At 39.2% G+C, this 24,508-nt stretch overlaps 1 pseudogene; it reads right to left on the reverse strand.

The window, feature by feature from the left end:
• Positions 1-291: 291 nt before the first annotated feature.
• LOC147166789 (uncharacterized) lies at positions 292-21,254 on the reverse strand (annotated as a pseudogene).
• Positions 21,255-24,508: the final 3,254 nt, after the last annotated feature.

The following is a 24,508-nucleotide window of genomic DNA, read 5'->3' on the forward strand; positions in this document are numbered from 1 at the left end:
GGATACGGAGTAGCTCCACGGAGAAATGCTACCAGTCAAAGCACTCGTGGTGTCCACAGCACCTGGAAAGATTGCACCTAGAACGGTAGCAGAATCAGAACGTCAGGTCTGGTGAGTAACGTCACGGAGTAATAACCCGACACTCCTTGCTGTTTCTGCCAGGCTTTTATCTTGGCCTGATGAGCTAATGGGCAGCAGGTGTGTTTGGCGGGATCCGCCCTCCAGCTGTTTCCCCAGCATCTGCAAGGGAAAACAGAAACAGCTGACCCCAATCATGACAGTACCCCCCCACTAACGAACGCCCCCAGGCGGACCACCTGGCAGAGAAGGGTGTGACGAATGGAAGTCACGGACAAGTGACTGGTCCAGAATCCAGGAGCGGGGGATCCACTGGCGGTCCTCAGGACCGTACCCCTCCCAGTCGACCAGATACTGCATTTCCCTGCCGCGCTTTCGAGAGTCCAGTATGGCCCTAACCGTGTAGACAGGCTGCCCGCTGACGACCCGGGGAGGCGGTGGGGCGCGGCCGGCGGGCACAATGGGCTGACAGAGACAGGCTTGAGCAAGGACGTGTGGAAGACTGGGTGCACCTTGAGTGTGGGTGGCAGGTTGAGCCGAACTGCCACCGGGTTGATCACGGAGTCGACTTCAAACGGGCCGACAAACCGAGGCCCCAGCTTCTTGGAACTCCCCGCTAACTGCAGGTCCCGAGTGGAGAGCCATACCTTCTGTCCCGGTCGGTAGGATGGTGCTGGGATCCGGTGCCTGTCCGCGAGTCGCCTGTTGCGGGCCATTGTGCGGCACAGGGCCTTCCTGGCGTCCCGCCAAACCCTGCGAGCCCGGCGGAGGTGGATATGGACTGAGGGAATGGCAACCTCGCCCTCCTGGGAAGGGAACAAAGGGGTTTGATAGCTATAGGCAGCGTTGAACGGGGACAAACCTGTGGCAGAGCACACGAGGGTGTTGTGGGCGTATTCGATCCATGGAAGGTGGGAATTTTATGCAATTTTTCAAATTTCTAGCGTTTCAATTCAGTTTTATTTTCGCATTTTTTGAAAATTTTAATAAAAATGGATGGATTGAAACTCACCTATTGGTATTTAAAAAGGCAACATAAGGCACACACTCATGTTGTTGGTTTGTTATGAATCTATTATTGTTCATGTTTTATGTTATGTGTGTCTGTAAAGCGCTTTGTGACAGCTACGGATGCTTGAAAGCGCTATTCAAGTAAAGATGGCTTGACTTGACTTGACTATGAAACAACAAATGGTTCCACATGATTTGTCATATGCCAAAAATTGCCAATATATCATAAACTCTGCCAGGGTGTGTACATTTATGAGAACAACTGAAAATGTCAATCATATGGGGGGGAAAAAATATAGTTTTGGATTACTACTGAGTAAGAGTATATTTGCTTGTATATACAGTATGCAGTAGTTCAATAACTTATTGCAATGCTTATACTTGCTTATATTAATTTGAGTATTTTTGGTGTCTACATTGATAATAGCTTCTGTATACTGTTATAGATCAAGATTATATCAAGCCTCATGTAGCCATGTAGCGGAATTCAGAATTAAAGTTTTGAAAAAATAATAATCCAAGAGCAGCAATTTTCATCAGAAATGTTTTCAAAAGAAAGGCCCTCTTTTAAATCATTTGGTTCAAGCTACACTGGCTACTAAAAAAAAAAACAGCCAGAGAAAATCAATATGATGGACTCTGGTGTTTTGCAAAGAAGGCGCTGTGAGAAGCCAATTTCTGAATTTTTCATGTGATTTTCATCAAACAGAGACTAGGAGGTGCAACAAGCAATATTTCATTGGGCAGTCTTTCATGCATATTTTCAGAAGCTTTGAAAAGAGATCATGAAGCACACCCAGAAACACAATTGCACACTCTGATTTGCTGTGAAGCGGGCACATATTTAATCAAAGAAAATGAGATTACACAAGTCGCGTTGTGTGACTCCCATGGGCCATGACTTTGTATGAATCTACATCTATGGTGTACTTCCCTATTGTAGAATATCATCAACATTATTTGTTATGAAATATTGATCATGATTTATATGACTTAGCAGAATGGGATCAAAGAGATGAACGAGATAATGCAGATGTCCATATACAAGACATTACAGTCATGTCTAGCACATGTATCAGTGAGAAATGATTTCTACTTAACTGTTGCAACATAGGGCTAATCATGTGTCTTGTTTAGATGATTGGCAAACAACCACATTCGGTACCTTTCTCACATGATTTTTAAATTAGTGTCCATTTATTTATTTTATTTTATTTTTTATTTAGTTTTTTTTTTTAGCCACAAAGGTACTGTCTTCACATACTTGTTGAGGACTAATGCATTTTCCCACCTTAAGCAACAGACAGTTCTTGGCCAAGAAGAAAATCACTGCGCTGGAGCAATCTACCATCTCTTTGTTAGGATCAAGGGCGTCATCACAGGGACCCATTTTGAAGGTGTGGACGCCATCAGTTGTTCTTGTCACAAAGACATTTTGAACATGTTCAAAATGTGATTGAGGGCCAAAGAAACTGTTTGCATCCACAAAAAATTGTGAAAGTCTGACAAACTTTTGCAATCTAGACTACATTTGCTACATGCGCAAACTCTCGCAAGCCTTCGTTGGTCATTGAAATACGGTCTTTATTCAGTACTCATAGCCTCCATGGCCGCAATTCCTACAAATAAGTTACATTTCCTTACAAGTGTCATTCTCAAAAAGGGATTGCAAGGCGTAATTAACAGAGGGAAAGACGGAGAAGCCATGCTAATTGCCAAGCTACCTAATGCTATCATGAATCATTGGAATTTAATGTTTGGGCAATCAAGTACACTTTTTACAGATGTCTGACTGGAACCTCGCTAAACTTCGAACAGCAAAAGTTTACAGCAGGCAAGTTAATACGTGTCTGGAGAGAAAATTATGCAAAATATTGCTACACACTTAGTTAAACAGGACTGGAAATGAGTTGTTACGGTGTACCGCACATCAGACGGGAGGAGTGGTCCTAGAAGATTGAAAGTATATGAATCTTCCTGTTTTGTTTATTTCTTAACAATGCTCATGGCTCTAATGTTTAATCATCAACCAATATTGCCTAACATAACGTATTGTTTTAAGAAACAAAATGGGGGAAAAATGGATATCAGCACTTTGCAGGTGGTTAATTTGACCCTCAACACAACAGGAGGGATGATAATGAAATTAAGCGGTTCAGAAAATGGATGAATGAAAAGATGCATGTGTATTGAAAATATATCAATAATTTTGACTTTTGAGACTTGTGCGATAAATGTTCTCTCTCTCTTTTTTCTATCTATCTATCTATTTCTGTCTGAAATCTTATTTTTATGCCTCTTATTTGGATTGTGTAAAAATATGGAGCTCCTGTACCTGTTCTGTTTAATAATTTCATATATAGCAGCCCTATTGGATGCATTTCTCATTTTATGAAGTCTGTTTAAAGTCACTTCAAAATAAAATGAGAAAATCAAACTAGTCATGTTTTGTATAATGAATTCTTTACACTGAATTCTCTGTAATGTTTTGGTACAGATGACCATGTGTCGATATTTCTGAGTGTTAAAGTCATGCTGCTTCATGTTGCTAAAAAAAAAAATCTTTGAAGAGCCTTTCACAAGTGAAAGTCTGTCTATCACCATCAGTTCAAAGTGAGATGACCCAAAAATTAACAAGGCGAGGGCCAAATGTGTGATTGCAGCAGTATTTTGAGTCGGTTTGTGTTTGCATGAGTGAGTGAGCTCCGGGGCGTATTGATATTTAGGATGTGATTGACAGGGGAGAAGTTTATTAGGTGAGATTGTTAACAGAGTTGAGCCTGTTATCTGCTCCAGGCAGCCGTGAAAGGGGATGGCTGATTCACAAGGAAGCTATTGAGAATTTCAGAGGTGTTGTATGAGTGATTTGGGCCCGGGCCCGCATCACACTGATCCAGCGAGCCGAGCTTGTTCCCAAATCCACGCTGATCAATGTGCTGTCGCATTCTTTCTTTACTCAGACTCTTTCTCAGCATCTTTTTTCATGGCTGTGGTTTTCTGTTCACACGTTCCTTTAACCACTTTAAGTCTCTCTTTGTTTCTACTTTGCAAAGTGTGCGTTTTTGTCAATCTGCAGCACAAGTTGCGTCTCTTCCTTTGTTCTGCGTTTTTCAATAAAGCAGAAACTTTGCTTACATTGAGCACAACTTAATCCTCACAATTAGCACTTTTATACCGGCAAGCCCAAAAGCAAATAAATTTAGCTGATTTGCTTACACTCGACTTTCCCTTCTTGTTTTATCTCTATAAATATTTTATATCCCTTTTGTTTATGTTGCTTGCGAGCATTAGCCGAAGAGCCCCCTCCAATCCCATTAATTTCTTTGAATACAAATACAGTTAACACAGTGATTTCACCCCCTCATGGTTCAAATGGATCCGCTGTAAGAAATTTGGCTGCAGGGGTTGCAAACTTCATGACCGAGTACAAATATATGGAAATAACCAGCGAGGAATGTCTGCCCATGCCATTTTGTGGGACTGTGACGTGAACTCTTTCTGACCTTGATTTTGATTCACCAAACATTGCCACGGGGAGGAATTCATGTGCATCTGCGCTTGTGTGAATGCACTTGCGCTATTGTGCAAGGTTAACCACTGGCTAAGGCAAACAAAATATGACATCTAGTCCTACATGCTGCCAACAATATTCCAGCACTCTCTCTCTCACACACACACATAGCACACATATTAATGTGTGAAACAACATCGAGAGTATTTTAATGCAAATTCCCAAAGGCTGTCTGCTGAGCTCATTGGCTTTGAGAGATGTGATTAACCATTTCCGAGGGAGGTGAAGGGAGAGACGGGGAGAAAGCTGCTTCCAACAGAAGCATTTCCCTAAAATAGTTCTTATTCTGCTGAGCCATGAGAGTTTATAACAGTGTCATAGCAAATAGTAGGCCACCTAAGAGAAAATCCAATTTTGGAGATGATGATTGCTTCGCAAAGAAAAAGGCTGATAGGGAAATTTTACATGGCGTAGTAGATAATGTTGGGAACCTGTACTGTATAGAAGCACAGTTTGGTTAGTGGAGGAGGAGAAATATGTCTCATATCCACATAAAAATGGAGAACTGAAAAGTGTGTATATAAAATGGGAAAAGATTTCTTCATTACGGTAATAAACTATAATGAAAATATACAGTACAGGTCAAATTTTAGACACACCTCATTCAATGTATCAATTGTTTTATCTTCATTACTATTTACATTGTAGATTCGCACTGAAGGCATCATAACTAAGAATGAACATGTGAAGATATGTACTTAACAAAAAAAAAGGTGAAATAACTGAAAACCTGTTTTATATTCTAGTTTCTTCAAAATAGCGATCTTTTGCTCTGATTACTGCTTTGCACACTCTTGGCATTTTCATCTCTGGGAACTCCTTCAATACTGTTGGAAACCCATTTCAGGTGACTACTCTTGAAGCTTGTCGAAGGAATGGCAAGAGTGTGAAAAAAATCTTCAGAGCGTAGAGTGATTATTTTGAAGAAACTAGAATATAAAACGTGTTTTCAATTATTTCACCTCTTTTTTTAAGTACATTACTTCACATGTGTTCATTCATAGCTTTGATGGCTTCAGTGCGAATTTACAATGTAAATAGTCATGAGAATAAAGAAAATGCATTACATGAGAAGGCGTGTCCAAGCTTTTGGCAAACTTTTGTTGGACAAAATTAATATTACATTTCTTCTGGTCAAACCACATAATGTCCAAATATGACCACTGCATACCAGTTGCTAAAAGGGTAACTTTATTTATTTATTACATAAATAGGAGTAGATTTTACACCAATCTGATTAGCTGAGGCTGGATCGGACGATATTCTGCATTTTATGCAAAATCGGTAATCAGCTGTAACGTCTTAAATTTGTCCAATCGATTAATGATCGGCTCCATAAGTTATATTTAATGTTTATCAGCCTTTTTTGAAGATTTTCTTTTACCCCCTATACATTTCAATTGACATAAATTATATTTGGGTTTTCGCTATTTGTGGGTTGGGCCAGACTGTAGAAAACATACAAAAGTAAAAAATAAAACAAAAAAATATATATATTTTTTGTTGATTTGTTCTGATCGAATTGATGACCGATTATCTTTTTTTTAAACGCATTGATTGCTGATTGTTCAAAAAAATCCTGATTGTATAAAGCCTAGTTGTGAGATAGACCAAACCTGATAGCTGCTCCCATGGGTTTCTGATTGTCATGTGGATGATACAAACTCCTGTCTTTAAATGTATTTCAAAATAAAAGTCTCAAATTATTTTTTTCTTCATTGGCGCACCACATAATGATTCATAAAATGGGCATCATCGGACACATTTTTCTGCCAATGGCCCATGTGTCAAAGGGTCATATCAGGAACATCTACAAAATATGTATTTTACAAACAAATTAAAAAAACATAATAGAAAATTGCTCATTGTTTTGGGGAAAATTTTATCTATCAAATTGGTACAGGTTTTGGTGACTACTTAAGAGTTGAGTAAGCAAAAAGTTATTGCTTGCAAACCCAACCATATGAGAAGAGAAATGTACTTTATTACTAACAGATCTAGGATTAATTTTACTCTTTCACTGTAGAACTTGACTAGTAAGCACACTAAATAGTCAGCAGAATTGTTTTTCACGTACGGCTTGCATGAATCAGAGAAATTTGGCATTGGTAAAACAAACTTGCAGATGGGGCAAAACTCCTATGTTCATTTGTCCATCAGTGGTGGACACCAACTAATCAATATTTGATTAACGAATATCCCTCAGCTATGCATCCCAGACATATTGTTTCTTTGACAGGAGGGATAAAGAAGTGATCCATACATTTGATGAACATTTCTTATCAGCTCTTTATGTAGCTCACATTGGCCTTAGCTACCCTTTAGATTACAATGATTGGTGGACACTTCCACCAAGTAAATGGTTAATGGAGTGCACTTATATAGTGCCTGGGAGCAGTGCACAGCATTATACAAAGCAATTAACAATGCTTTAAATCCGCCCATATAAACACACTGTTTATACAAGGAGGCTGAATGTGAGACACTTGTTCAAAAACAGATGAACCTTCAACTATAGTCTGCCAAAACACATTGATCAGTTGACAAAAATGTAAACCAAATCATTAAGGTCTGGCAAGGGAGCACAATTAGCATATTTGTTCAAAAGTACTGTACAGATTTTGAAATGCTGCTGAATAATTTATATCAGCCTACTTTCTCCTTTTTTCGTGTGTTTGTCAGCTACCATCTAATTTATTGTGTTCATTTCAAAGATTGGCTGAGATTGAAAGTAGAATGCACAAATGAGTTGCAGGTGCCAACAAATGTTCTTCTCCACTGTACTCTATTATGACTCTCCCTGTAAGCCTGCTTTACAATTATGACACTCCTTTAAAGGTCCATCAGATTCCTTTTCCCCCTCACACTCTTTTATGCACAACGTAGGTCAAAATGAGACATAGCTGAAGTTTGAAAACATTGTGGTTTGTCATTTACCTTTGAAAGTCAAAAGGCATGCAAAACGAGCAGACTTGAATTCAGCATCGTTGTGACATAGATTTGTGACTCATTATTCAAGCACCTGCCCACTTTGCGGTTGCTACAGGCCCATTCAACACAGGATGACTGATGGCGACAATGCACCAAAGCTAAATCTGCATCAGCTGCCAACTATGAGGAATAAACTGATTCAATTTATTCTTTGAGAAACTACTAAGCATTTTGGAATCCGAATTGGGCAGTGTTTGTGCATAGGACTGGCTTCAAATAAATTGAATAATTGATATCGATTCGATTTTCCTTTTCAAGCCTGATATTGATTCATAAAACCATGGACCGATTATTTTAATCTCTCTTTTTTCCATGAATTCATAAGAAAATAGAATTTTAAAGGCCAATTTGTTTGTGTATTGTACTGTTTTCTTGAAATGTATTGACATAAATTCAAGTGTATTTAATTATTGCACTTTAAGACAATACAGAATATTTTTTCATTTACATTTTCAATTATTGAATTTGACTTAATCTCATCCTTGCTGATGTCAATGTTTATGTAACACTTAAGTGATTATAACACGTTACTTTCATTAATAATTATGATTTAGCCAGTTACTGACTCCGTGGAATTTAATGTGGAATTTAATGCTTGTGGAGTTTTTATCATATCCTTGATATTTAAGAAGAATTTATGTTCCATAATTAATCAATATTGAATTGAATTGAAGTGAATTGTATTGAATCGGGAGAAAAAAATCAAGATCGAATTGAACTGCACCCTTGTGAATTGAAATTCAATTGATTGATGAAATTTGAAACGATACGCAGCCCTATTCGTGCACACTTCATGGAGGACTTCGCCTAAACTTTTCACTCACGTTACAAATGCCACGTACACGGTGAGGCGATGAGAGCGTTCCATACAGTTAGAGCTACATTCGTATATATTTTAATGTGTTATTTATGTAAATTTTTAACAATAATTCGTTTTCATAATACTCTATATGAGACTTATTAAAAAGAAATTGTAACAAAGAAATTACAATTGTTAAGTAGAAGGTATGTTCAGTGTTTAGGACCATCAAAACATTTTAATAATCAAAAAGAAAAAGAAAATCAGCTAATTTACTTGTCACACATGCGTGATTAGATGAAAAATTTAGTTTTACTGTCTTAACATTTAGGGGCAGTCAATACACATTAAACACCCAAAAATGGGATCAAAATATCAAAGATCAATAGATATTGCGTACAACAAACATATGCCAACAACCTAAATTATCTTTTAAAGTAAAAGACCTTGGCTGGCCAAATGGCGCCATTCAATTTATGTTGATTTGTTAATTTCCTGGAGTACACATATGCTGCAGCAGTGGTGATGGATTTAATGCGAAGCAGATATGTCATCTCTCATCAATCATGACCTAATAGAGCAGCATATTGTGCCATACTTCTGCTATCTCCTCACATTCACATACAGAATTTTACCCAGAACACAGCTCAATGCCCAACACACATTATCACTCTTACCAGCTTACTAGTCATACGATGACATACAGTAGATAGCTAATTCTATACACACTGAGTGAATATGTGATCGCCTGTATGCACACCAAAAGTTGACTCATAGAAAGTTGGACCTCACAAGTAGATTGTTTCCTGAAAGGACAAAACACACTCACACAAACACACACAGAGCAGACAAAACTAACCATGCCAACTGTCTTGGGGGAATCTGACGCTAACCAGCCTTAACATTGGGTTGCCTCTAAGGGCTGTTGCTAGATAATCTTGAGTTGACTGAGTGAAGCAGACATCACACCAGAGGGGTGGATTACCCTGAATGGTAAAGCTGTTGGATGGACAATATAAGACCAATGTTGAGGTTGAAAGCAAGAAGTGGGTGATATTTAATATGACCTGTTTTCATAGTGATAAATTGCTTAGATAAAATAAATAGTAAAGCACTTAACTATGGAGCAAGTTTTTTGGCATATATGTAATATTATAGGTTTGTTACAGTTTTTCTCCATAGGTTTGACACATTTCTTGAAACCGAAATGACATTTTCAAAATACCATGGACAAATCCCAAAACTACCTTACAATTGGTCTCAACTGAATGGCATTTCTCATTGCTTTCATCAAATTGTCAATGTCTTAGTACATGTCTCAATTGCCTCTGGGCAAATGGTTGTGTACATTTAGCCTACAGTTAGCACAATGTGCCCACATTTAGTACATTTTCCAAATGAACAAACTGGATTAAATGTTTTTTCAGTCTAATGGCTGTCCTCTCCAAAACATGTCAGCGGGATTTCAGTGTGTAAATCATAATATGCAAAATCATCTGTTCAATTGTCAAAATTAGTCAAGCATATCACAGGGAATCAGTGTAGAGGATAGTTGAGACATTCACACAGTTTTTTTTTCTCTCGCATCATTGCAAGGGAAAATATCGGCTGCGACGTGGATGAAAACCTTTGGCCAAACAAAGAGCAGCGTATGGATGGCCAAGAGGGGGAAGGTGATGATAGTGACTACACAGTAAATTCCATAGAGTAAATTTTTTTACTTTAGTTATTAGGCCTAGGATTGTGCATATGTTGTAAAATTTTGCATATACTGTTCAAACTAAAAGTTATAATTTTGCAACGTTAAACCTGTGTCACTGTGTTATTGTTTTAATTCTCAGCTCCTATGAACCTAGCAGTGACGTGAGTTCTGAACTGGGTTTTATAAGCTAACTATGTTAGCGTACCTTGGTTGTGTTATCTACTCTAAAAGTACACTTATTGGTATGAACATTTTTATTTATTTACATTTTGTGATTGGTGTATGCTAATTTAGTTAGAAAACAATGTTAGTCAGACATTTTCAGCGTTGTACTAATGTAGTGCTGTATTGTATTTTAGTTTGTTTGAGTTTTACATAAAAGAGATAAAAGATACAAGCAACATCTCATCTGTTAACTGTCTATCTAGCTGGATAGAACAGTCACACATCTAGTGAGGACAGAACAGCATATAGGCCTGTGTAGTCTTCTTCTCTTGCGATCAACAAAATAATAAAATCAACTACTATTGGCAATGTTGCGCCCTCCCCTGCAGAAAATGTTTCTCTATTGAATGATAAGCCTTACAGTGGATGTACTCAATTTAGAGGCTTAAGAAAATGTGTTTGTCATAATCCTCTTATATACAACCACTGAGCAATGAGTCCACCATTATGCTGCCCCTGCTTGTTTACACAGAATTTATCAGCACTAGCAATGCGTCATAGTGGTATTATTACAGTGGTTTGTATTTTGTCGGACACCCAACGGTTATATATTACAAGGCTTCTGTTCGACCTGTATGATTACAGTATATGCAGAAACAAGATGCCACAATATACTACAGATACAACATGTCGCTGCCAGTGTCGGGCCAAAACCTTGAATCCCCAAAATCGACACTTTTCAGGAGAAACCAAAAACGATGTATTTTCAACCATTAACATTGCACCGCCCAAGAGAACTGTCACGGTGTGGTCACGGAGCGGCGTGGTGTCTGTCGGCGTGTGAAGTGGAGGACCCAAATGCAGGGAGGCAGGAGAACCACAGCAGGAGTGTGAAACTGGCATGCTTTATTTTACAGAAAACACTAACCAGGGTACTGGTTAATGCTAACTAAACAACAAACTGAAAAGATACAAAATCAAAATGACAGACAGAACTCCGTGGTTGACCGTGACAAGCGGCAATGATCCCACGCCGACTGATCACCACCCGGGAATTAAATACACTCACACTAATTGGGTAACTAGCCACACCTGGGGCCAGGCATAAGTGGCTGAGGGCCCGGATTGGTCAACCCGGAAGGGCTGGAACCCACTCAGGACCAATCGGGACCCTCAACCAAAACCAGATCTTCCCAGACATGACAAGAACAAGCCATTTTTAACATTTTTGATTGGTCAATAATTCGCAAAAATGACACCCACACCCGTGGACTGACCAAATTGTGACTGACGAGGTTTCAACCTGACGGCAGCAATATACTGCTGATAATTAGAACCACAATAAGTAATATTAGTACTGTAGTAGTAGTAGTACAGATAATAATAATAATAATAATAATAATAATAATAATAATAATAATAATAATAATACAAACTTATAAATAGAAGCAATTGCTATACAGTGTAAAAATCATGACAAAATAAAGTGAAACATAACAAGTGTCTTATAAAATACAATAAAGAACATTTACTAGCCTCTTTTGGTTGCATGTCTTTGCTTCTTGCCTTTTCATCATCTTTAAAAGCATTGAAGCTCAATTGTATGGCACATTTGTTGAAATAAGTTTACTAATAAGATTTAATGGCATGAAAATGGTTACCAATGTGTATTTGACATTGCATCATTTACAGTAAGTTTGTTTGAACCCAATTTTTGGGGAGTGTGAAGCTGCAGCTCATGAATGCACAATAATGCTCATGTTTACGGACAGATATGCAATTATAAAAAGTTAATTCTATTAAGAACACGTTGTATGTTGATAGCCAGCACTAATTGCCCGGACCTGTTTTCAGCAGAGCTGGCTATAAACCTTTCTGATCTTAACTTGTACTAATTATATTGTGTCAGTGGACTACAAAGAATTCAACTGCAACCACAGATATTTCTGTCTGGCTTGTCAAGGTTGGCACGTCATCAAACATTCTTTCTTCCCTTGGAGTTATTTTTCAGAGATATGATAACATGGTGTATTATAAATGACATACTTTAAAATTTCTTGTATACTATTACGAATAGTTGGCACCCATCCACCAAGTAAATCATTTGTTGGCTGCCTTTTTCCCCAAAAAATGTCTCTGTCAGTAAGCCATTTTACATTTTTGCTGTCTCATTTCCACCCTACACCATCCCAACACTAACTGACATGAAGTGTAACTTTATGGCTTGGAAGTGTTTCCCCCATGAATGAAAATATAAATTCTGCTTTTACTTTGTGGGAACTCACTTTTGTATTTTCAATCACTGGGCTGTGTGAGGATAAAAAGCTTGTTAAATGTACTTCATTGTAAATATTTGTGCTTATCTTAAATGACACATAGCAGTCTTTTATTAAAAACACAATGAATGCTATTTTCGTGCCCAGCACAAGTGTAGCACACAGCACCTTCTAACTGCACATGGGTAGAGTTTTCTTTCTTTTGCTATTTTCCTAGACTTTGCGTAGGTAGACTTGGGCGTAAGGGGGCGCTGTTGTTTGATGTAACCAAGCTAACCCTAACCGGTAGTGGCCTCCCTCATTTGCATTCAAATCAGGGTGCATACTGTGCCTTACATTGCAGAAGCAAATTGGCTCGCAGGGTTCCAAGAGACGAGATCGGCGCAAGCTGCAAGATTTCCTCTTGATGTTGATGTGGTCAAGTTGCGCATATGACATGAAACAATTGGAGACTGCCATGCACCCAAAATCTCTAACCCCCCGACCCCCCAATTTGTGACGGGCGGTGAGTTGGGTGCTATTAAAACATTTAAAAAATGATCATTACACAAGTCATTGTTTTCTACAATGCTCTATTGGGATTATCTCTCACTGTTGTTATATTTATGAATGAAATACACTGACATCCATCACACGTGTCCGCAAAGTCCAAGTCTGTCTGCCTGCTCCTCCATCTAATCCACCAAAAATCACATTACACCACCTGCGCCAGGAGTTAGTTAATATAATATAAAACATGTCCCATGTCCGTGGGACACCTAGTGCACTAAATTAACAAACTAAACTAAACTAGACATGCCTTTGCACGAAAATTAAGATGTGCCGTTTTTACGCCAATGGCAGTCTACTTTCTGTGAGCAAATTATCAGGTACATTGGGGGTGTGGCAGCTGTGTGCACCGGAACACCCAGAGAGACGTAACACGGACCCAAATACGGTAGACTAAACAGCGCTTTGTGACAGCTAAGGCTGTTTGAAAGCGCTATATAAATAAAGATGACTTGACTTGACTTAAGACGTTTTTACGCCGAGTGTTTGGCCGCCAATCTATGAAAATAGGGACGCATATATCTCATTTATAGACAAGCGATCATGTCCTCAAATGTCCTTTGCAACCTATGATAAATATTTACTTATTGGACTGGTATTCATATGAGTCATTTTTTTTCTGTCTGTGGTCTGCACCTACTGCACATTTCAGTGCTACTGTCACTTCCAGCCTTCTAATATTATGCGGTTTATCCTGTGAGCGATTGAACTGAGCCGTTTCCATTATTTCATAATGAAACGTAAAACCATCAGCTCTATAGCGGCTTGTCAAGGGCATTCAAAATGTTTATGATTGTGTGATTTGCTAAAAGTTATGATAAAAATATGTATTTATTGGAATCAGTTTAAACTAGTTTCAAACTTGCCGTTGCAATGCATTTATGCTAAGTAATAATTTGGGAGGCTTTTGGAACCTGCAAATTCAGCAAAATCTGAAAACTGCATTGTTTGAAGAAGTTATTTCAATCAAAGAGACCTTATGATGTGCTCTACCGTAGACTTCCCGCTGGGCCTTTACCCGCATCAAAAAAAAGCATCACTGTTCGTGAAGGTCTTTAATCCTGCACTATTGTGTCACTTCACATCTGGACTATGGGATACGGACCAAACAATGGTGACTTTTCTCTTCGTTTATCTTTGATCTGTGGGAAACTGAATGTCTCTAAGGTTCAAGCTGTTGTCTACTCTTATCAACCGTGCCTTATTAAGTAATTCCTAGATCAATCCCCCCAAAAAAAAACTAAAAGAGGGAGGGGCTGAAAATGAAACACAAGCAGTAGCTCATCTGATGATGCTCACCCAGGGGCATTGAGAATATGGCTGAGGTAAAATTCCCATACTATGAGGAGTCACGATCAATAATGCATCAGTGTGGATGTGAGGGACGCCGCTCAGAGGCATTTGCTTATCTCAGATGCCAGTTACCGCTTTCATCATGGGGACATGCTGTGCACGTGTGTGTGTGCAAGTAAGTGTGCGTGTGTGTATTGTGGTAAGCACAGACAGAATTCCGTATTTACGCATTTCTCATCATGTTATTTATTTCACACCTTGATGTTCTCATCAATCTGGTGCTGCTATGAAAATGAGTACTTAAAAAACAGGAATTGGCACGATTACTTTGAAGTCACTTGTCCAACTGTCTGGATCCTGGATCCTTTTTTATTTATTTATTTTTTATTTAAATTTTTTTAACCTTTAAGTGTTTATGGAGGTTATACCTCCATACAAAGAAACACACCAAATATATTGCATCGTTTTCATATGCATACTCATTATTTAAATGTGATTTTTTTTTTGTTGATCAACTTTTAATAGTACATTTGCATATCCAGCAGGGGTCACCAACCATTTTGAAATTGAAAGTAGCAAATAATGCTAACAAAATTTTGACTCTGTTCTTATTTAATAATTAATTTTGTTCATTTATTTGAAGATACTACTTATCACTAATGACTTCTCAAAGTAATTGTCAACAATGATTTAACAAGGTAAGAAATGAATGATCCTTTCTACAACATTCCTAGTTAATCACAATGTTAAAACAGGCCCATTGGCTAGTCATGTGATCTTTGGGGGCACTGTGTTGGTGACCCCTGATATTCAGCATCATAAAACCAGAGTATGCCTGGTGGGTTACACTGTGAGCATGTAGTCCTTGCATTTCTTGTTTGTATTTGCTGTGAAAAAGGCCCTGCCCTTGCTTAGAGGGACACATTGACCCAGTGGTTCGCACTAATGCTTCACAGCAAGCAAGTTCTCAGTTAAAATCTGTGGGTAGTATACTTGTAGCTGTGCTCGAGTGTAAAAGCCGGCATATCCTGAGTTTCGGACTAATGCAAGCATTCATGTGCTTGTTTTGCTATTTGGTTTTTCGTTCTTTCTTTCGACATGCGTCTGGTGGACCTGACAATTTGGTGGTTGAAAGTAGACTACTGCTGCTGGGACCACGTCTATGTATTGGCACAGGTAGTGTAACATAATTTTGGTGACTTTGATTGAGGTGCAGGCAGGCAGATTCTGAGCTCCGCGGACATGTGTGGTGACTGTCATCGTGTTTCATTCATAAATGTGACAACAGCGTGCATCAAACCCTCTGAATCATTGTAAAAATCATTCCTTTGAACATATTATTAATCTGATCTTTGGTATATATATATTTAAATCATCTTACGGTCTTCGATGTAGCTATGGTCTGCAAGTGCCCCCTTCATAGACATTTATAATCTATTTTGAGGGTGCTGAAGCACCCCTAAAATGAATCTCAGCACCCCCAAAATTTGAGAGATTAAGAAAACAACAACCCTGTATGTCCTTTTTAAACAACCAACAAAAGTGTAATACTATATAGTACTTGATTAAAATGTAATATGTAAACAACAAAAAATACCGCATCCTCCATTGCCTCAAAAATGGTTTTCTCCCCGCTATCCCTCCCACTTCTCCCCAACTGGGCTCTGAGCGTTCTAACTGCACATACAAATACACTGCCTTCCAGTCATATGTACCCGGCTTAAACCAGGATATGTGGTACAATTCTCAACTTCAACCACTTAATACCAAAGACAACATGCATATTTGATTATTTTAATCCATTCCTCTTTTGCTGTGGCTCAACATTTAAATAAATAACCTTTATCAGATGTGACAGAATAATGCAGATTTCACTAAAGAGTGTTATGCTCTTCTTTCAGAAATGTACACATGAATATGTGATAAAATGTACACAAAAATAAAATATGCGCCTTACCTGGCCAAGGAGTTCAGCACCCACAAACCTGTGATCCTGGAACTGCCCCTGGCCCCCTTCATAGATCTGTGATCCCAATCCCACTTCATATCATACACTCAGCCAGTGTCTTCTTCCGCCACGTCAAAGGCTATCAGAGCATCTCTCATGTGGCATTTGAAGGAAATGAGAGAACTTGAAGCCACTTATATTGCAGGCAAAACTAGTTAGTTGTGTTCACACCCACAACTATGGGGTGGGAACCACTGGGTACCTCACGATACGATACAATTAGCGATACAAGGCTCACAATAACGATTATCTCACGATATGACAATACCGTGATTGTCGATATGTTGGTCAGGTAATAAATCCACGATAATCTACGATAAAACTACTCAAGGCATAAATTGATGTTTTTTCAATGAGAAAATTGTTTCTTTTTGTACCAACACCGAAACAAAATTGGTGTCTTCTTCACAGTGAGTACTTAAGTGTATTTTTTTTCAAACAACTTTGTGTGAACAAATTTGTGTCTTTCTTAAATCTTTGACCGCCAAAAACGTTTAATAACATTTAGTAAAATCCAAATGAGCGCCGCCAAAGACGTCAAAAGACGTTCAATATGTTTTTTTTTTTTTTGGGGGGGAAACGGGTGGAGGAAAGCCTTGGCAAGCTGTGCTGAAAGTATCAAGCAGGTCGAGTTAGTATAATGACTATTTTTGGGCACTAGATGGCAGCGATGACTCTCTTTGGACAAGATCGGGTAGGCGTCAGTAGAAGACGTAAGGCGGAGCTAGAGTGTTGAGGGGAGAATGGCTGAGGAAGCGAAAATGGCGACCGGTTGCAAGCAGCTCACGCTTGAGCATTTTTTTCAAAGACGAAAAGCATCGACCAATGCTAAAGAGCACATTGATGATGATGATGGTGACTCTGAGGTTGACGCCGAAGTTGGAAGCGTTGACACCGAAGTTGGAAGCCTTGACGCGGCGGCTTCGATCACGTCCTAAAGCCTCACCGGCTAGCGATGCTAACGGCGGAAAACGAGCACTTCTGCACAGGCGGACGTTCAATAGGACGATGAAGAGTACCCCGAGTCCAATGCATATTCATCGGAGGAGTGGGTACAGTCTGATCACGGAGAAGACACTGGTGAATGGAGTGGATAAGATGGATCAGAACATCTCTTACCACCCGGTATAGGAACTGAAGGACACGAGGAAGCCAGACGTAACACCAGGTCACCGTATCATGATCCTGAGAGTAGACTTGATGACAACATGGCCAAACACACACTGTAGTATATACCTGCTACTCCACGGAAAAAAAGGCCGGCAAGAAAGTGCACGCGAAGGGGCAATCGCAGTGAAACTAATCTGTCGTGCAAATCCTGCTGCGTCCCCTTGCACGCAGGGGAGTTTTACACAATATACCTCACAAAAAGAAAAACTGTGTAGTTGAAACATCCACACCATTGTAAATAGTACCACAGTTGCACACATTTGTAAATAGTTTGCCAAATTGTTTTGTCAAATTGTTACACTGTTGAATGTAAATAAACGTATTTTGCTATCAAAAAACACTTTTTCATTGTTTGTGGTAGTGTTTTACAGAAGTAAAGCACTGTTTAGATGTTTGTGGCATCATTCATGGAAAAAAAAGGTGTCAAATTCACTCGAGTGCATGAAATAATATCGTTTCACAAAAAGCTTGATATCCGTATTTTGGTCCAAAATAGAGCATTTGGGTGAAACTAACCTATTTTCTATTGTTGATTACTGAAGAACGGAATAAGGTAGAAACAAGTCCAAACACAACATTTTCTGTGGACCTTGAAAGATCAGTCAAAATGCTTAAATCAGCTGGCACCCACACATCCTCTTTTCTGAAAATGCTTGGCAGTCAAAGAGTTAAACACTATTGTCATCCAACATGTCCGTCAGTTACATAGTGAATTGTTTCATTTTATAAACTGTGACGATTTTTTTGAGAAACATTGCAAAAGTAAATAAAATTACTTAAATATTAAATCCAATTAAATCAATATTAATATTCCTAAGAAATTGTGTGCTTCAAAAAGTCAAAAAAAGTTTTAAAATGTTATGTATGCAAAACTGAGTCCGTTGCTGGACAGATAATAAATGTCTTACACAAGTAAGGGGTGGGGGGGGGACTCCTGTAAAAACTGTTTAGGAATGATGATGATAATGATAGATGACAGTGATGAAGGTTTGCGACACAACATATTCCCCAGTCATAATGCAACTCAGCACTTCGCCTAAACCTCAGTCAACCCTTAAGTGTCATACGATCCTAGGCTGCACCTGGAATAATGATTTGAAAAGTCAGTATCTAAGAGGTGGAAAATAAGACCCTCAAGGAAACAATCTTCGTACCTAATAGCCCCTCCAGTATTGTTTTACAATGGTGCTTGATTGCTATATTGTCTTTCCAGTTTATCAACCATGCCATATTATTTGTCACCAAAGCAATATGGCTCACACAAAATGACCCCCGCACTGCACAACTGCCTATTTGTACAGTGTTATTATAAGTGATACACATTCGCGCTTGATTGCTTGAGTGTTTGAATTATACTGGTAATTATTATGAGAATGTACTGTTGGTGTTGAAGTGCCAGTTAAGAGGACTGTCTCCCACCTGTGAAGAATTAGTCTATAGGCTGCAGTCAGCCATTGCTGCGTGCTGGATCTGATTTCCACTCCATATATTCAACTGGCTGCTTTCCTATTCAACTCAATTTCCCCAAGACAGTTTCCCATCCAATTTTCTCTCCCATCGACTGCTTTTTACCAACCCCCGCCACCAGCAACACTGCAGCCGCCTGTGTTGAGTTTAGATTCAGGGATGGAAAGCTTCATAAACAATTTTCTCTACTTGCCGTTGAGCCACTTTTACCCAGGCACTGTGTGAACGCCATGCCAATTTCCTGAATCCATACTTCACAGCTACCAATTCAAGCCCCCGCCTCACCCCTCTTTCTTCCCTCCTCACTCCCTCTGTCCATCGAAACAATGTCCATGTCAGGACAATTATATCCACTTTCTGCCACACACACTAACTTGCTGTGTTTACCACCGAAGGGCTAGTGGCAGTAAAGCAATTTCCTCCTGATGTGACTGCTGTATCTCTCTTTCTCTCTCTCTCTCTCTCTCTCTCTCTCTCTCTCTCTCTCTCTCTCTCTCTCTCTCTCTCTCTCTCTCTCTCTCTCTCTCTTCTCTCTCTCTCTCCATCACATTCTCTCATGGCTCCTCCAGCCCTGCAGACATCTGATCTCATAAGCGATATATCTGCTGTTATAGCCACTGGCACCTCCTTGCATCCGGCCACCAACTCTGCCAGCGCTAGTTATTTTTGCTGGGAGGTGGTGGAAACATGACAACCGTAGCCGCGCAAACCGACGGCAGCCGGCTCGGCTCTCTGGGCCCATCGCATGTTGAGATTATTGGCCTGCCGCAGGCTCTACCCGTACCACGTTTTCCCCGCTCTCCATCTCTTTCAACATGTGACCATCTTTGGTTTCACAAGTCACATACATTTGCCTTGTCCCTCCACTCCAGGCCTGGTTACAAATAAAGAAGCCTCACTCACAACTTTATGACACTGTCCATCATGCCTGTGTGCTGTGGATCCTCTCTGGGCACAAGCGGCTCTCTTGCTACCATGTGCACTTAGAGTTGGTGGAATAAGACAGGATTTAGCCCACTAAAGATGGGAGAATATTAAAAAGTAAATAGGTTAGACGCTGCTATGTCCCTGGGGGCGGTTCATCCCGTGGACTCTCACTGTCAGAGATGGAGAGGAGCCATACACAAGACACACAAATGTATGTAAATTCATACACTTGCTTTTTATCCTTGAAGAATGTGTGCGTATACATGTTTATGTAACACAACAATAGGTCAATGCAGTTACAGCTAATGGGGTAGAGGTGTGGTTTTAATGAACGTGGAGTCCATCTTAACAAATGCCAAGTAGTCCCTGACTCTTTTTTTTTTGCATTATTTATACTTTGAATGTTCTTAATGAGGGCACAGTGACAGCGCAGTATCATCAACAAATATGGTGCTTCTGTTTTTTGTTGGGAAGCTTAAATAGATTAATGACATTTCAATTCAATGGAAAATATTGATTTGATTCAAGCGCAACAAAGTCAGTACTTTTTAGGAGTACCTTTTTAGGGATGTGCGAGTACTGATACCCGGTATTGTTATCGGGCTGATACCTGGGCTTATTTCAAGGTATCGGTGCGCGCTACTGCGGCAGATACCACCATATTTAGATTGGGACTTTTTCTGGCCACTGGATTCTTAGTGTTATTTCATTCATTAGTTTATTAAAATTGATTTTATTGTGTGTTCAATACAATATATGTGTATTTTATGAAAATACAAAAATAAAGAAGAATACATTTGGCATTAATTTCCTGCAATTTTAAGGAAAATGCTATTCTGGGATATACTGTATAGGCCTTTCTTTAAAATGATCTATACTTGCTTTTTTAACATTATGTATAAAAAGTATTAGTGGTATCGGTACTTTTTATCGGTATCAATGACTACTCAAAAGTTGCGTCCTCGTACTGGTATTGGTCTGAAAAAAATGCTATCAAACACCTAGTATTTTCAGTACAGTTAGGAGATATAGGTGCAAAAATATGTTACTGGTAATACCCACCCATCTTCTTAACCGCTTGTCCTCACAAGGGTCGCGGGGGGCGCTGTGGCCTATCCCAGCTGGCTTCGAGCAATAGGTGGGGTACACATTGAACTGGTGGCCAGCCAATCGCAGTGTTACTGGTAATAGTTAAAATAAATAAACAAATTGTATTAAAACACTTACCTTTGATTACTGCTTATCATCCCAGATTCTCAATTCTAAATCTATATACTGTACCCACCTCTTGGTTGTGCCTAATGACATGTCATAATTATTGCAGTATTACCAAGAGCGAGGGAAAAAAACAAATCCTGGATCTTCTGCATCTCATTTTTCTTCTTGAACTCATGCCACTCTGCAAAACATTTCTCTAAAATGAGTTCAGCAACAAGAAGAAAACATAATCCCCCCTTGATGGAGGTTTGTTCATGTCCGTTCTGTTCTTGATTTGATATGCAGAGTTGTTGTTGCCGACAAGACTGAATCATGGATCTACACTGAGCTGTGCTGATAAGAGGAAGAGAGGCGGTAGTAACAATCCAATCTCAGCCGCCGTGTTCATGTCAGCAGAGTGTTTGCACGCCAAACTTGTGGTCTGCAAATGAATTTGATCTCGGCTGACAGCTCCCGAGAAATCTTCATGCTTGGGTCACATGCATTTTCTTCAGGGCTATCCCAGGCGGCACTGAGACGTGCTTGTGATTCATGCTCTAATCTACCCCTTTACAGATGTCATATTGAACACCGTACTCAAACACATTAAGGAAGCTTTTTTTTTTTACCAATGCATATTTTTCATGCATTCAACTTGTACAAAAAGCTCTTATCATAAAAGTAAAAAAGCTTCAAATTACCATCAATGCTGCAAATTGGCTGAGCTTTTTTCTATCCCATTTTTACAACTCACAAAGCTTATTGAATTTATTGTTGCAGTTTTGGTACCAAATCAGCTCTCAGTGAAAACACAAGACAGATGTCGTATATCACCTTTTCAAACAAAAGCTTGACTTATGCTCTCATTATGAACATTATAAAATATTGCTTCTCAAACTTTTTACGCCAAGTACCACCTCAAAAAACACTTTTGGCCCACTCTTCCTTGCAGAATTGCTTTAATTCAGCAACACTGGAGAGTTTTAAAACATGAAGAACCTTTTTAATGTGAGGCCACAGCATTGCAGTCGGTTTCAAGTCCGGACTTTGACTAGGCCACAGCAAAATCTTAATACAAAACCTTAATTTTGCAAAATTGTTTGGGAGCAAGCCCAATATTTTATTTGCTGGTGTGATTTTGTATTGTTATCCTGCTGTAGAACTCAGAAATGCTTCAGATAGAGCACACAAACTGATGCCGAAACATTCTTTCTCAGGATTTTTATTTTTATTTTTTGGGGGGTAAAGAGCAGAATTCATGGCTGCATCAATCACATCAAGCTGTCCGGGTCCTGAAATAACAAATCAGCCCCAGACCATCACACTACCACAAACCAAGTTTGATGTTCCTTTTCTGAATTGCTGCATTTATCCCAATATAACAAGACACACACGCAAATGAACTCAGCTTTTCAAAATATGAGATTTAGCCATGGTTAATTCCTGATTTTACAATGGGTGAAGTGCTTTTTCCCACACAGGTAGCTTTGAATATTTTTTCCGCTTAATGAATAAAATCACCATTTAAAAATTGTATTTTATGTTAGGCCGTGTTATATTTGTCTGATATTTGCATTTGTTACGTGGTATCAAATATAAAAAAGAAGATTTCATCAAGTGGTGAACTAATCATTCATTAAAAAAATATATATATATATTTCAAAAACATGCAAAAAATATGTTATATCACACCAATGTAATTTTTTTTAAATATAATAGTAGGTCTAATAATTGCTAATTATATTACATAGGTCACACTGTGCCTTACAGGAGGCTGTAATATTTTGCCGCCATCTTTCTTCTAAAGATACTCAAAGTAGAAGAACTTTGTGAACATAGTTAGCCCCTGGTGGTGCTTGTAGCTAGTGTCGGACCCAATGGGTTGTCCGCCGCTTACCTTCCACAGTTGGGGCCTGCAGGTGGTCATCGCTGAGTCCCGTGCGTCAGACTCTCACAGTTTGTCTCCCTCTGCTATGGTCTCATAGCTTTTGCTAGCTCTCCCGCTTGTCGCTCTTGTTAGCCGCTTCAGCTAGGTCTTGCTAGTTGCTCTTGTTAACCACTCTAGCGTGTTCTTGCTAGTCACTTTAGATCACAGCTCCTGCAAGGTCTTGCTTGCCGGGCTGCTGAGTCAGTCACTCACTTCAAATAATAATTGGTAGTGATTGGTGGTGTAGTGTTTCTGAGGCACTGTAATGTGTGTGCTTCAAAATTGTTGCATTATATTTGTTCATCACTAGATGGTACTAAATTCTACAAACTGTTACTTTAAAGTGAGAAAAATACCCCCCCCCCCCCAAAAAAATTCTTTTGAGAAGAGGGCTTTTTCATGGCACTGTACACTGTTGTTCAAGGAGCTATTTGAAAATCCTGATTCATTTATTCATTAATTTACTGTAATTAACCAGCCATTGATCACATTGTCTCTGGAATCTTGACAAATGTCACCTCAGCATTTCCAACAAAATAAAAGGCATCATGCCTCAATTTAGAAAATGGACCTTCTGTTGATTGATGATGGGCTGCTCTCCATAATTGCATTTCACCCACACCAACGTTTGTACAAATTGTCATAGAAACATCAAGCATATGAACGGATTCTCATTACAAGAAATGTTTAAACAGGGCAGCATGAAGTAATTATCTAGGCTTGCATTATATTATTAAACTGAAACCTTTAATGAAGTGTAATGTTTACCACACTTAAAGTAACAAGTGAAAAAGCCACTGCTTATGTAATTAGGTGTTAATATTAATATTAACACTTAGCTGTTGTGTACAGATGCTGCAACTGATTGTGTTGAGTTATACTTGGGGCCTTATCTGGATTTATTATGTCACATGAGATTAACCACAAAATTGTGGAAAGTGCCAGTAGCTTTTTGGACATAGGCCTATTTCCCTAAGAATTCCATAAGCTTTTAAGCAGTAATGAGAGGTGTATTGTACTGTATTGTTGTCTTAAGAAACTATGCACTTTGAGCTGGCATCAACTTCCTGTTGAAGAAGGTTGGCACTTTAAGTGAAGGCTGGCAGAGCAAAGTGGCCCTCTCGCTGTCATTTTAGGCTCACTCACTGTGAGAACTTTCCAAAAATGATGATGGCGAAACCATCTCATCACTTTGTCATCGCGGCAATGGAGAGGGGACAGGGCTGCTGACTCCCCGGGCCCCTGCAGAGAGGCAGGCTCTGATACACTTAGCCACAGCCCTGCTTTAATTGTGCAGAAAATGTGATTTGTGCCCCAGCCTCACTTTCCAAGGAAAGTGGTGTTCACAGTCGGGAGTGTTTCAGTCGCATGAATAGG

This window comes from Leptonotus elevatus, chromosome 10 (assembly GCF_054856555.1).
Source record: "Leptonotus elevatus isolate MCC_2025b chromosome 10, RoL_Lele_1.0, whole genome shotgun sequence".
Lineage (NCBI taxonomy): Eukaryota > Metazoa > Chordata > Actinopteri > Syngnathiformes > Syngnathidae > Leptonotus > Leptonotus elevatus.